The following is a 13,672-nucleotide window of genomic DNA, read 5'->3' on the forward strand; positions in this document are numbered from 1 at the left end:
AGTAAGCAGCAACAGCTCAAGCCTTCTCCGATGATACAAAGACTGCTTTTCAATGTCGCCGAGGATTCAACAAACGCCAGTTGCAAACATCAGTGCACTCACCAGGACACGAGGACAAACACCAGTGAACTCTTCGGTAATAACCGAAGAGTGCACTTGACCACTCTGCGAAACTATAAGGCAACAAATTGATAAAACGTTGCACAACGACATCATCCAGCCGTCGAAATTCCCGTGGGCATCTCCTGTAATCTTGGTGAAGAAAAACGATGGAACCCTATGTTTCTGCGTTATCGACTAAACAAGATCCCGAAGAAGGACTACACCCCCTCCGACAGAGAGACGACACATTGGGTCGCTCTGCAATGCTAAATACTTCTCGTCGATGGATCCCAAGACTGGTTACTGGCAAAAAGAAGTTGACAAGAGGAATCGCAAAAGGACAGCCTTCATTACGCCAGACGGCCTTTTACGAGTTCAAGATCATGCCATTCGGACTGTGCTCAGCACCTGCAACGTTCCAGTGCATGATAGACACTGTGTGGCAGGGTTGACGTAGCAGGCCTGTCTCGTCTACTTAGATGACGTAGCCGTCTTCACCAAGAATTTTAACAGTCACCTTAGGCGGCTTGACAGTACTAGAGGCCATCAGGTCATCAGTGCTCACTTTGAAGCCGGAAAAGTGCCGCTTAGCTGATGATGAGCTTCTGTTCTTGGGCCATGTCATCAGCAAATCTTGAGTCCGCTCTGAAACCGCAGAAGACATCGGCCATCGCTAACTTCCCACAGCCAACCAAAAAGAAGCGTGTACACAAATTCCTTGGCTTGTGTGCCTATTACAGACGCTTCGTCAAGAGATTTTCATGCATCGCCAAGCCATTAACCTCCCTCACAAAATCAGGCGTTGATTTCAAGGGGTAAGCACCACAATCCGGAACTTCCCAAGAGCTTAAAGGGGCTGGGAACTGATTTTTAAGAAGCTAGTTTTTTATGGCACAATGCAAAGCTCACCCATAGTAGTGTTTAAACCTGCAGCAGTTACTTGCAAAAGCGCATGGATATTTTGTAGGCAGAATTTGTCGATCTGAGAAGCCTCTAAAGAAGTAAGAGTCCGTCCTCCAGCAACACTGAGAAGTGAGAGCGATGTCGATAGCCCTCCTCACCAATTGTGAAAGCCGTCCATCGTTCTACTTTCACAGGAGTGAGTGTAACTGTGGTTAACCAGCTGCATTTTTACCTTTTCAACTACTTTTGAAAATAAAAACTGGTACAATAAGTTCGCATTGCTGTGCAGACCTTTCTTATATTTGTACCACGTTTTTCCCGAAGTACATGCTTACATCATGGGTGGCTGGCCCCCGTTAGTCTACTAGAATAGGGCAGTGGAACGACAATGCTCCTTGTGCAACTATTGCAGCAGCGACAGTAGCGGCAGTGTTGTGATTGGCAACTATTTACCCTTTCTCTATCTTAGTCAGAACCGCAATGCACCGATGCTTTCTTGCACTGATTGGAAAGGGCGGTGCATACTGTGTGCACTACAGCAGTTAATGCTTATTGGCATGGCATTAAAAATTTGCACAATGGACAGATAAGACGGGAAAAAAAAAACACTGACAGATAATCATTACCTTCGAACTTTTATTGCACACTTTCATGGTATGAGGATGCCAAGAATTCACATACTATTAAAATGCACAACAAACAAAATGCTCCAGATCAAGACAGTGCACAGAACTTAAATACACAAATGTACAATAATATGAGAGCCACATTAAAAGTTTTCCATAGCATGACAAAATCAAGAATATAACACAAATGCACAATAGAAATGAACATGTTGCATGCAATGCCATGGTTAAATAAGTATAAACATATGAAAAGCAAAACCCACTGAATGATTTCAAGAAATTCACCATACAGATAAACAACTGTGACGTACACACAATGCAAATGTTAAGCTGCAGCTATATCACTCAGGGATGCTGGTATACCAGTCAAATTAATGGTTTAACATGCATTCAATTCAGCCTGCTTAACTTCAAGTGCTTAGATAACTTCTGCTTGGAGGTGTTGGCTTTGTTCAGCCCTCTTATAAAAAAAGTGGGGCCTGGTTGTGACATAAAAGCCAATAACACAGGGTGTCAAGCATTCCGTATGTGCTTTGAAAAAATATAATTAAGGGCATAGCAGAATGATACCCATGTCACATAGGCACAGAAAATGGCATTCAGTAGTAAAGGCCTTAAGCACCTGAATATAATTTTTTTCAGCAGAGCTGCTACAGATCCAAATTTAATAACATTTGACCTGATGATGTCGATAATGGTGTCTTCTGAAGTGAGCAACTTTAGGGTAATAATAAAAAGATAAACATGTATTTACAACTTTAAGCCGCCTGAAAGGATACTGAAATGTAGAAATAAGCATACTATGGGTGCCACTAGCTTTACTTTGTCGCTGTCTTTTACAACGTTGCAACTGACGAAGCACGATGGCGATGGCAATGAAATCGTCCTTGTATGCTTGCTGCCAACTTTTTAACACAACTGCGCTTGCAGCAGCATCTCTTCTAATGTTTTTTTTTTCGCATTATACAAAGCCTGATGCGTTTGTTTGTGTGTGCTGTATGGCTTAAACACCTGAAATAGTTGTTTCCAGCTAAATAGGATGTTGTTTCAAATAATTGAAGTAAACCGCACTGAGCAAGCTATGGCATCGAGAGTATGCATTTCCCAGTTGAATGAGTTCGGGTGAACGCCTTCAGTGACGGATGGAATGAAGGCGAATGCCATTAGATTTACCTGTGTGGCAACCATGCAGATGACTATAAATCTTAAGGCATTAGAAAGTTAATGCCACTTTCTGTGCCAGTGTGGCACAGGTACGAATCATCTCCAAAATATCCATTACACTCACTGTGTACCTTATTAGTAGAGAAACAACTTCTAAAAATATACTCGAGGCATGTAATAAATGTGGAAATTTCAACTAAAGGGTTCAACGAATCACCCTGATCTTTGAACTGCACAAATGCAGAAGCAGCCAACAAGCACCCTTGTTCAATTGAGAGCGAGAGGCGGGCAATGCAATCGGGACATTTGGTCAGCAGCATGCACTTTTTTGCTACTACATAGCCTGAAATGTAATATAATAATTTTGACTCGCTTCTCTTCACATGATACATGTGTTAAGTCATCAGTTTCTGCTGGCAAAGGTGTGGTCAGAACCTCTGTATTTTCCTCTGTATACAACTTCACTGTCTCCAAAAACTTTCCCTTAGTGGTATCCTTTTCTCTGTCCGTTGCCTCAAGATGAGGGTTGATCACATCATCCTTTACATTGCTGCCTCTGACGCTTTGTGCCAAGTTGTAGAAAAGACAATGAACAGACAGTAAAAACTGCTGCAGCGTTGGATTACTGTAGCAGCCCGACAAAAGTCTCACTACACAGCAAAAAAGTTCTCATCTTTATTCTGGCTAACCCTTGAAGTTAGCAAATATTTGAATCCAACCTTTTTGTTCTAGTAGTCAAGAAGCTCGAGCGTACTTGTCAGTCTTATCCTTAATACTTCTGTTGTTGAGTCACTGAGAAAATGCCTCTTGTCAGTGTGACGCTCCCATGTGTTCAGAAATCCAAGCATATCTTGGATCTTTTGTACACTGGTAGAATTGGACGTCAGAGCTTCTGCTGTATACCTATACACCATTAGAGCAATCAGCGACTTAATTCTGGAGAAAGACTTTGCAGTAGCTTCCTATGCTGTCACAGCTTCTCTCCAGTTGCGTCCGATAAAGAATGAATGCTTACAGAGGACTCTGTCCAGAGAGCTGAAAAGCATAACCCACTAATTTTTTCAAAGTTGTTTCCATGAGTAAGCATTGCTTACCCATTGTTGAAGCAAGGTGTCACTGTTTATACACGCACTGTTTTGCAAAACATGCACAAAATAAAGGAACACGCAGCCGAAATGGCTTGCCTACGCCAAATCTCAGGCATTTTCAAGAGGCATAGTGTAGTCAGCAACAGCAGCGCCGCTGCTAGAGTCATCGCCTACCGTGACAGCTGTCAAGGCACAGCCTACGACAGTTGCTTCACAGCCCTATTCTAGCACACAGTACCCCCGTCATCCTTCTGTCGATATACGAGCCAAACCAACTTACTGAAAACGAAGGCAGCGCCACTTTTCAACTAGCAACAAATGAAGGCCTATCTGCACATTGTAAGTTAGAAAGGTCTTTTAACAGGAAAAAGTGTACTGCATTTCAATACTAACAAAAAGGCCAGAAACTGCGTACACTAATAGACGGTCATGTGATGGGCTTCTTGTGCAGCTTCATGTTTTTGCCGCATGGGGCGCCAAAGGTCATTTTTCGCGACTTTTAGTGAAGAATTAAAAACATAAATACATGTTTGATGAGAAAACCATGGCTCGTTTTAGCCACTATGATAGGCAATCTTTCCATCAGCAGGGTTATCTCTATTCATGTTCCTTTAAACAGCGGCTGCAGTCACTACCAGTGCTCACCCACTGCGACGAAGATGCCAACACCGAAATCCACACCGATGCAAGTAGCCTAGGCCTCGGCGCCATCCTAGTCCAAAGGAAAGACACATTTGAAGGGGTCATTGCTTACGCTAGTCAGTTGCTGTCGAAAGCAAAAGCCAATTCTTCTATGGAAAAAGAATGCCTTGCAATCATTTGGGCTACCACGCAATTCCGCCATTACCAATATGGCAAGCCCTTCAAAGTCATAAGCGACCACCATGCCTTGTGTTGGCTGGCAAATTTAAAGGACCCTTCAGAATGCCTCACACAATGGAGTCTGCGGCTCCAGGAATTTCACGTCACCATCAACTATAAATCGGGACGGAAGCACTCTAATGCCGACTGCCTATCACAAGCCCCCATTGACCCGCCACTGCAAGACGACGAGGATGACGACGCCTTCCTAGGAACAATAGGCATGGAAAACTTCACTGAACAGCAAAGAGCAGACCCAAAGCTAAAGAGCCTCGTTGAGTATTTGGAAGGCAACACTGACATTGTCCCTAGGGCATTTAGGCAAGGATTGTCTTCGTTTTTGCTTCAAAACAAGATCCTAGTAAAATAAACTTCTCACCAGTAGGCACCAACTACCTTCTTGTTGTTCCCTCAGTACTGCGTCCAGAAGTACTGCATGCCCTACATGACGATCCGACTGCTGGGCACTTCGGATTTTCCCAGACGCTATGAAGGACACAGGAAAGGTATTACTGACTGCCAACATTGCCCATTATGTCAAGACACGCTGAGATGGTCAGTGATACAAGGCACCATCTACAAAGCCAGTGGAATCACTACAACCAATTGAGCCTCCTTGCCAACCACTTCAGCAGATTGAGATGGATTTGTTGGGACCCTTTAAAACGTCAACATCTGGAAATAAATGGATCATCGTGGCTACCGACTACCTTACCAGCTATGCCGAAATGAAAGCTCTGCCTGAAGGTAGTGCGGCCGAAGTTTCTAAATTCTTCCTCGAGAACATCCTGCTGCAACATGGTGCCCCAGAAATCCTTATCACCGACAGAGGAATGGCCTTTACTGCAGAGCTTATCCAAGCCATTTTGCAATGCAGCCAGACAAGCCACAGGAGAACAACTGCCTACCACCTACAGATGAATGGTCTTACAGAGCAGCTGATGAAGACCCTCGCCGATATGCAATGTACGGCGACGTCAAGCATAAGATGTGGGATGCTGTCCTGCTGTATGTAACTTTCGTTTATAACATGGCAGTGCAAGAAACAACAAAAATCACGGCATTCAAGCTGGTGTACAGAAGGAACGCAACAACTCTTTGACATCGGCGCTCATCTCCAGCGCGCCAAAGAAGCCCGACAGCTCGCCGGCATGGGTATCATGAACCAGCATAGAACTGACAGCCGGCACTACACTCTTCACCGACGCAAGGTGGATTACCAGCCCGGCGACTGTGTTTGGATCTGGACTCTGATATGCCGATAAGCACTTACTGAGAACCTGTTACGATGCTATTTCGGACCCTACAAGATCAACCGACGTATTGGCACACTGGACTATGAGGTCGTGCCAGATGGCATTTCGCAATCACAGCGGCACTGCGCACGACCTAAAGTCGTCCACGTGGTGTGTCTTGAGCTTTTCTGTGCCTGCTGATGAACTTACTTTGTTTCTTTGTTGTTTTCTTTAATATGCATGGTTTTGTTTTCGCTTTCATGTTTGTTTGCAGCATCGGGACAATGCTTTTTAAGAGGGGGTATTGACACATGTAGTTATTTATCCTTTTTTCAGGGACTGAATTTCATCTACTAACAACTTAAAACTTATCGTTCAGTGCAAAACACGCCTACAGAATTGGAACTTACTGGAATGTTATCGATGGTTCTATGCATTGTCTGTTTTCACTGAAGCTTGTGTAATCTGATTGTATGCACGATGTGAATTGTGTTGTACTTTCTGGAAGACATGCAAGCACCAGCGATTAGTCTAGAACCTTCTATGACTAATGTAAAAAGCTAACGCGCTTCACCGGCAAGTCAGATTTTCGACGATCGTCGACTGTGTTCATCACTATCGTTGTGCTGAGTGTAGCCTGCTTTACTGGGCACAGGTTCGCCCAATAAACAGTTATTTTTGCCATTCACAGTTTTGCTACTGTGTTCTTGACAGTCACTACCACGTGATAATATAGACGACAAACAGTTGCTGTAACATTCAGTGCAAAAAGAAAACAGACAGTACAGTTGCCACAAATAACTATACCATGCAGAAAGAAAGCAGGCCACTACAATGGCCTCAACAGGTAATTATATCCTACTGCAGTTGTTGTAGAAAGGAGGCCACTAAAGCTGGCACAAGCATACCATACAGTCTGCCATACCGTACAGTCAGGCATACCTAGAGGCGCACTGCTATTTCTTCAGTGGTGGGGCAAACTGCAAAGGAGCTGATGACCGACCCTTTCTCTCTCTCTTCACACACAAACACGCAGATTGCAAATTACTATTACAATAAGTGAAAGAGCCTGGAAATACATCTGTCAGTTATTTTTATAATTATCATATTGATATCTATCAAGCGCACATGGGGAACCGTGGGGGCCCGAAAAGGTATCCGAATGTGCATTTGTTTCTTGAAGCTATATAAAATCTCAAAGTGATGCAGGGATAAAAGGCAATCAGTGCCTGACAGAAATCCCCCACCCCACAGAGTAGGAGCAGTACAGCGCACAGAATATATGCACACTGGCTACAAACAAGTTTAATAATTATAAATAAAGAATTGTACTTGCTGTTTAAGTCTATAGCAGAAATGTATTGCTAGTTAAGATGATAGTACTGTTGAGGATATACACAACCAAGTACAATTAACATAAATAACTTGCAATATTCTTAAGAAAAACAAAAAAAAGACAGCAGATGTGTGCGACTTTGGAGAATTACAATACAATTTTGTCCGAGCAGTTGCAATAAATGTTTCAGTTTCTTGAAGTTATATCTCATACTTTAACAAGCTGTATGTTTGAAATCTTGCCTGCGTGCAAAGCTTTGGAGCACTTGTTCGGAACCTTGAAAAAGTCAGCAATTCATCAACACACATTACTTTGCCGTAACATTTACCATTGTGTCCTCCCTCCCTCGCACACGTTTCACTAGATTTGATATCAGTTGAGTTCACCATTCTTGCAGGGCAGCGGGATAAATTTGGCTATGTTCATAAAACACATTCATAATCTCTGGATTGCCTGCATACATAATTTACTGCAAAAGTCATAATTACCCTACTAAAAAATTTTGTTTTCAAACAGGTCTTATCAAATAGGATTACGCAATGGGACCCGTTTGTACCAGGTCCAGTTTGTTTCCATTTGAACCCATATAGTTCAGTCCCATTTGAACTCATTTAGTCCAGACCCATTTGATCTCATCTATTCCTGTTCAGTCCTGCCCTGTTTAATACAGTCCTGTTTGATTCTGTTTATGCCTGTCCTGTTTACCCATGCCCAATTTTTTTATTGCCCCATTCGAACCAGGTTATTTCAGAATGGTTTTATCTCGCTTATATAATTTACTCTTTAAATGTATTTGGTACACTTGTGTATTTGCAATCAGCATTAAGACAAGTAGGTCTGCATTATGTTTGCTCCAAGTATGCCACTGTCACATATAGGTTTGCTTGGTACATTACTTGATACAAAGATGAACACAATTTTCCGCATAAATTGATTAGCATTACCAACACTGATGTGATACATCATGAACGAGTTTTTTTATGACCTATGAGCACGTTCACCATGTATGACCTATGGGAAAATGGACCCTGAAAATGATTGGTACCTCATTTTCATATTTACTACAAGTATACGAACGTAATTCTTGCAAGTGTACCACCTGTTTGATCACTGGTACTGATCTTACTGCAGTGTTTTGTTGCTGTAATGGTTTGTTCACAAATCTAAAGTAAAGCGTAATATTGAGGTGGAAAACGTCAGGCGAAGTAATGACTTGCACTTGTAAATGAAAGAGAAGTATACTTTACGTAGGTTTTTCTGTACATCCACTTCAGCTTTCATTAATCCTGAAGTCCTCTGGTTCAAGCCAAAGCATGTCACACATCTCACAAGCACTGTTTATTGGACCTTCAAATGGTGCTTCGATGCACCTAGTCTCCTGAGAGAAGACCGTTGGATTGTGTTGCTTGGGTGAGAGCTTGCAGGGCACCTGAAAAAGTAAAGCCAATAATTTCTTTTCACTCATGCAATAGGTTAACACATAGTCAAAATCAGTTTTGCCTATGTTCACACAGATAAGAATGGTTCAGCATTCAAATCATAGGAGATAATGAACAAATGTTATTGAAAAATACATAGTTTCATGCAATGCCTTTGATTCAAGAGAACATGCAAAACTGTGGTAGAATAAGCTGTCATAATTAGCAGGCCACTGAAACAAGTGTTATAAAAAAAAGATGGACACATTGTTTGATTAACAAGAATTACTAGTATTGAAGCAACAGAAGTAATACACGCATAAAATGTACCCCTGAAAAGCAGCATAGACCAGTTGAGCTAATAAATGACTCAGAAATTACCCTTCTGCCAGCAAAGTAAATACTGTGGTGTAATGGCTTTGGCACTGCACTGCTCAGCCAGAGGGCATGGGATCGAATCCTGGGCACAATGGCTGAATTTTGATGGCGAGGAAATGCAAAACCACCCATGTAAGGTGCATTGGGTACACATTAAAGAAGACTAAGTGATCAAAACGCAGCAAAACCCCGTTAACTCGAAGATGTAAAAACTGGGCGAAATTGCGAGATAAGCAAATTCACAAAAGCAGAAGGCCCTGGCCGCACGAAGACCATATAGAGCCTTTCAAAGTAGGCACCAGCAGCCACAAAATTTCTCAGAAAAGTGAAATATAGCAAGTGTGGTATTTTTGGCAGATCACTTTTGTAAGATATTGTACAATTTGGCATCCGACATTTCGGGCATCTACGGGCAACAGCGATTCTTGCACAGATTGTAGAAAACACTGTTGCACGTAGGCATTGACATATCCAAAGCCTAGCCACACAAAATACAGTCAACTCTCATTACAATGGACCCTGATAATCCAACAAAAAACATTTGCTGTATCCGAAGTCTGTAATATGCAAAATGCCTCGCTTCCGAAGCTTTTGTCGCGATGTCTAACAAGTTGACGAACTTCCAAAGTAAGAAGCAACAAAAGAAGTTCCAGTTTCGCCCGAAAGGCGAAGCATCGATTGTGACAGCAAATTAAGCAAGATAAGCGTGGCAGCAGCAGCGAGCAAATTGACCTTCGTGCTGTCTCTCGCTTCAAAGCAAACTAAATGGCGAAAGCACAGCACATACGAAGCTACCAGCACTGGGCACAGTTTGTCCACATCGCAGATCACTTTGAAGATGATGGCAGCGGGCATGCACTTTGTTCAGATCATTTTTAAGGTACGGTGCCCACATGGGTGTGCAATTTGTCCACATCGCAGATCACTTTCAAGATAAGCGCCCACGTGCACATGCCCTTCGTCCACATTGCAGATTGCTTTCAAGATATGGTGCCCGTGCAGGTGAGCACTTTGTCCACATCGCAGATCGCTTTCAAGATATGGCGGCCGTACCGCAAGCAGCAGCCGCCTAAGTAGAACCAGCCCTCGCTCTCTCTCGCCTCAAGCGCAAAAGAAGACAGCACGTTTCCGACCCACCTTCCTTCCTTCCTTCCTTGCGCGTGCGATATTGAGCTGCGATCATCGGCTGACCCTCGCAAGTCAGTTGATAGCCTGTGTCAACATGGCAAAAGTATGTTTCATGCGCCCGATTTTGACAAAAATTGCCACTAATTTTGTCCGCTGTAGCTGATAGTCTGTTGTAGCACGGTCCGTTAAACACAAACTTCGTTGCATTAATAAAATAGGTAGAACAAACTAAGGCTGAAATATGGTCTGTTATATCCAAAAGTTTGTTGTATGCGGGTCCGTTGTATCAAGCATAGACTGTATAGCGAAAGTGCTAGCATCCCAAAAAAGTAATCAACCGGCATTACTGCCTGAGGACCGAGTTTTGTAGTCATGCCTTCCGCTTGATTATGTGCCGCTTTTTCTCCCTCCATTTTCGGCTGGCTTATCCTGTACTGATAATGCGGGTGGAGCATCATCATAACCACTGACGAAGTGCAATTAGAAACGTCATCAAAGAAGGCATTGTTACAATATTGCTGCCCTGAATTTGTTAATAAAATACCTATAGCATACCAAACTTTTTGCACAGTATGGCCTAGCACACCGATCCACACAGAGCCCAACAAATAAGCAAGCTAACAACTCTCTGCGCACATGTGAGCATGCAGGTTATCGAGGTCACGAGTGCCTTCTTGTGCTCATTGCGCTTTGTCAGGGGCCAGAGGAACACTCCGTCCAGATCATCAATGAGATCGCAGCTGGACATGAACAGTGGAGAGAGAGAGAGAAAAAAAATAAACATTTTTATTGGGTGAATGCAGCTTTGGAGAGGTGTCCTCATTCCAGAATGCCTTAAGCTCAGGCCGCGTCCTGGGCCCTCGCAATCAGTCGTTGCTGATCCTCGAGGTCGGAGCTGGCCAAGGCTCTCTCCCAATGCTCGTTGGTGGGGTAAGAGTTCGGAGGATTTAATGGTGCCGCTCTGCAACCCCCTACTATGTGCCTGAGGGACCCGGGTTCTGCGCAGAAGCGGCATTGCGAAGAGAATTGTGTAGGGGCTATGAGGTGATTTCTGGTTGGGTGGGGGAATGTATTAACCTGTAGAGCTCGGAGGAATCGCTCCTGCTCTCTAGGTAGTGACTTGTGTGGGGGTGCATATGTTCTGCGGGTTAGCTTGTAGTGTTGTGTGATGTCCTGGTACGAGACTAGAGGGTGCATGCGCTCGGGTTTAGATTCCTCGGCGTCAGCTCGGTGGGTCAAATCTTGAGCCACGTGGTTGGCGACCTCGTTGCCAGGAATGCCGTGATGAGCTGGCGCCCAGATGATCATGACTGATCTCGTTGGCGGCTTTTATTGATGATCTTGAGCGTAGTGGTATGAATTATGCCGCTAGCAAAGTTGCGGCACGACTGTTGGGAGTCTGTCACTATGACTTCAACCTCTGTTTGGGAGAGCGCAAGGGCTATGGCCGCTTCCTCGGCTTGGAGGGGATTATTTCGGGTGAGTGAAATGCTGCTCTGATGTTCTTTGTTGACGACTACGGTAGCTGTTGTGGCTGCGCATCTGAGGCAAGAACCCGCGTCCATGTAGGCTGTAGAGGGTAAAGTCCTGCATCGCTTGTGTATGGCCAGGGCCCGGGCCTCCCTTCGCTCTGCGTGGTGCACTGGGTGCATGTTGCGAGGTAGAGGACGTACGGTGATGTTGTTCTGGATGGCATGGGGTAAACTCACAGTCTGAGGTGGCGGGTGGCTCAGAGGGGCAGAGAGCCCCAGGCGTAAGAGAATGGACCTCCCTGCTTCCGTAACTGCCAGCCTTGCTCGCTGACTGGATAATTGTGGCGTAGAATGAATCAGAATTTGCGACAAACTTGCGATGCTGTCACTTTTTGGAGATATCACAGTTGTGCACAAAGTACGGAAACCTTTAGGTGCTGACTTTTTCCCTACATTTTCGCAGTCAGGATTTTGAGATATCGGGAGCAAAGTGCAAAAGCATTTCGGTATAAGAGGTGAAATATACAGAGTTCACACCGAGCCAGGAAAGAAATTTTACTTGACTGACATTTCTAGATATGAGAGTTTGAGTTAACAAGTGTTTGACTCTTTCCCTACCATAAGGAAAATATGTTTTCTTTTTGAAGGTTACGCCAGATTTTTTGTTCTCAAGGAACTACTGCACTTAATATTTTAGCTAATACATCAACAAAAAAGCAGAATGAGTGCACTTTTGATGCATAAGAGATTTATTGACGAGATGTATGTAATAAAAAAGATATAAATTTCTAGAGTCAAGTTTGTGGGATAAAATTGAGCAAAGTTTGTAAGGACGCTTGTATCTACTAATAAAAATATGTAACAAAAATTATGATATACAAAAATGTATTGCCGTCTAATGGGCACTATCCCCCCAACATAAAAAATTTTAATTGAACAGGCATTCCACTAGAAAAAACTGAGTGGCCTTCCACTCCGTGGAGAAGGATGATCAGTGAAGCTGTGTATGTGGGCCCCTTAACGGCGAACTGCAGCTCCACCGGGGGTCGGCCCGGTATTGCACTATCCTTAGGATCGGCCGATGTTTGTGGAGTTCTTAGTGCCTTCTTCACCTCCGCCACAGGTCGGCCCGGTATTGTACTATCTTCATGATTTTGTGCCTACAGACGGGAAAGATCCTGGGGGATCGTTCCCATGTGTACAGTCCTTTCACGTTTTTTCCTGTGAAGAAACTGCCGCCTCAGTTTCATATAAAGCCAGCGCCTGCCGCTAGAGGTGTAACTGTGAAATAAGAGGGCATGCAAACGACGCTACCGCCGTGGTTGTGTATGGGGCAATATCGGTATTCTAGCTTTGTAAACTGCCACGACCAACCCTTTACTTCCCCATAACTGCTTTCAACATTTCACATTCGTCAATAACTGCCTGAGTGCGTCTTCTGCCATGAAATGAGTGCTCGGGGAAAAAAAAATTGGCGCTCAAAGCATGCAGCTTGCCGTGGTCTGTAACAAAAAAAAAAAAAAAAAGTTTATCAGATTTTACGTGCCAAAACAACATGATTATGAGGCACACTGTAGTGGGGGACTCCAGATTAACTTTGGCTACCTGGGGTCCTTTAACGTACACCTAAACCTAAATGAACGGGTGCGTTTGCATTTTGTCCCCATCGAAATCCGGCTGCTATGGCCGGGCGGTCTCAGTCCAGATTTCTTTCTCAGCACCGTTTGTCTGAACGCTTCGATAGGTTCCAAATTTTTTATAGTTATCTGAAATTAAACATTGCGCATTCGCAACAAAGTGCCAGTGGTGCCACTTGTAAACAGAGGCAAACATCTGGACTGTTGCACCCCCACCCACTCATAAGTAAGCTCTCGGTTGTGCATAGCGCCAGGTTGTTCAGCAAAACAGCTGTTCACTTTCTGTTAAACTGTGAGCAATACGTTATCAGGAGATCAAAAAAA

The 13,672-nt window shown here is 43.8% G+C and overlaps 1 long non-coding RNA gene across 1 annotated transcript in view; it reads right to left on the bottom strand.

Annotated features, from left to right (window-relative positions):
• Positions 1–8,501: 8,501 nt before the first annotated feature.
• The window catches only part of LOC142568299 (uncharacterized), a 59,989-nt gene continuing 54,818 nt past the window's right edge, over positions 8,502–13,672 (bottom strand). Inside the window, exon 4 of the long non-coding RNA XR_012825415.1 lies at positions 8,502–8,744. This is a non-coding gene — a long non-coding RNA (uncharacterized LOC142568299). The remainder of the gene's footprint in view (positions 8,745–13,672) is intronic.

This window comes from Dermacentor variabilis, unplaced genomic scaffold (genome assembly GCF_050947875.1).
Source record: "Dermacentor variabilis isolate Ectoservices unplaced genomic scaffold, ASM5094787v1 scaffold_18, whole genome shotgun sequence".
Classification (NCBI taxonomy): domain Eukaryota; kingdom Metazoa; phylum Arthropoda; class Arachnida; order Ixodida; family Ixodidae; genus Dermacentor; species Dermacentor variabilis.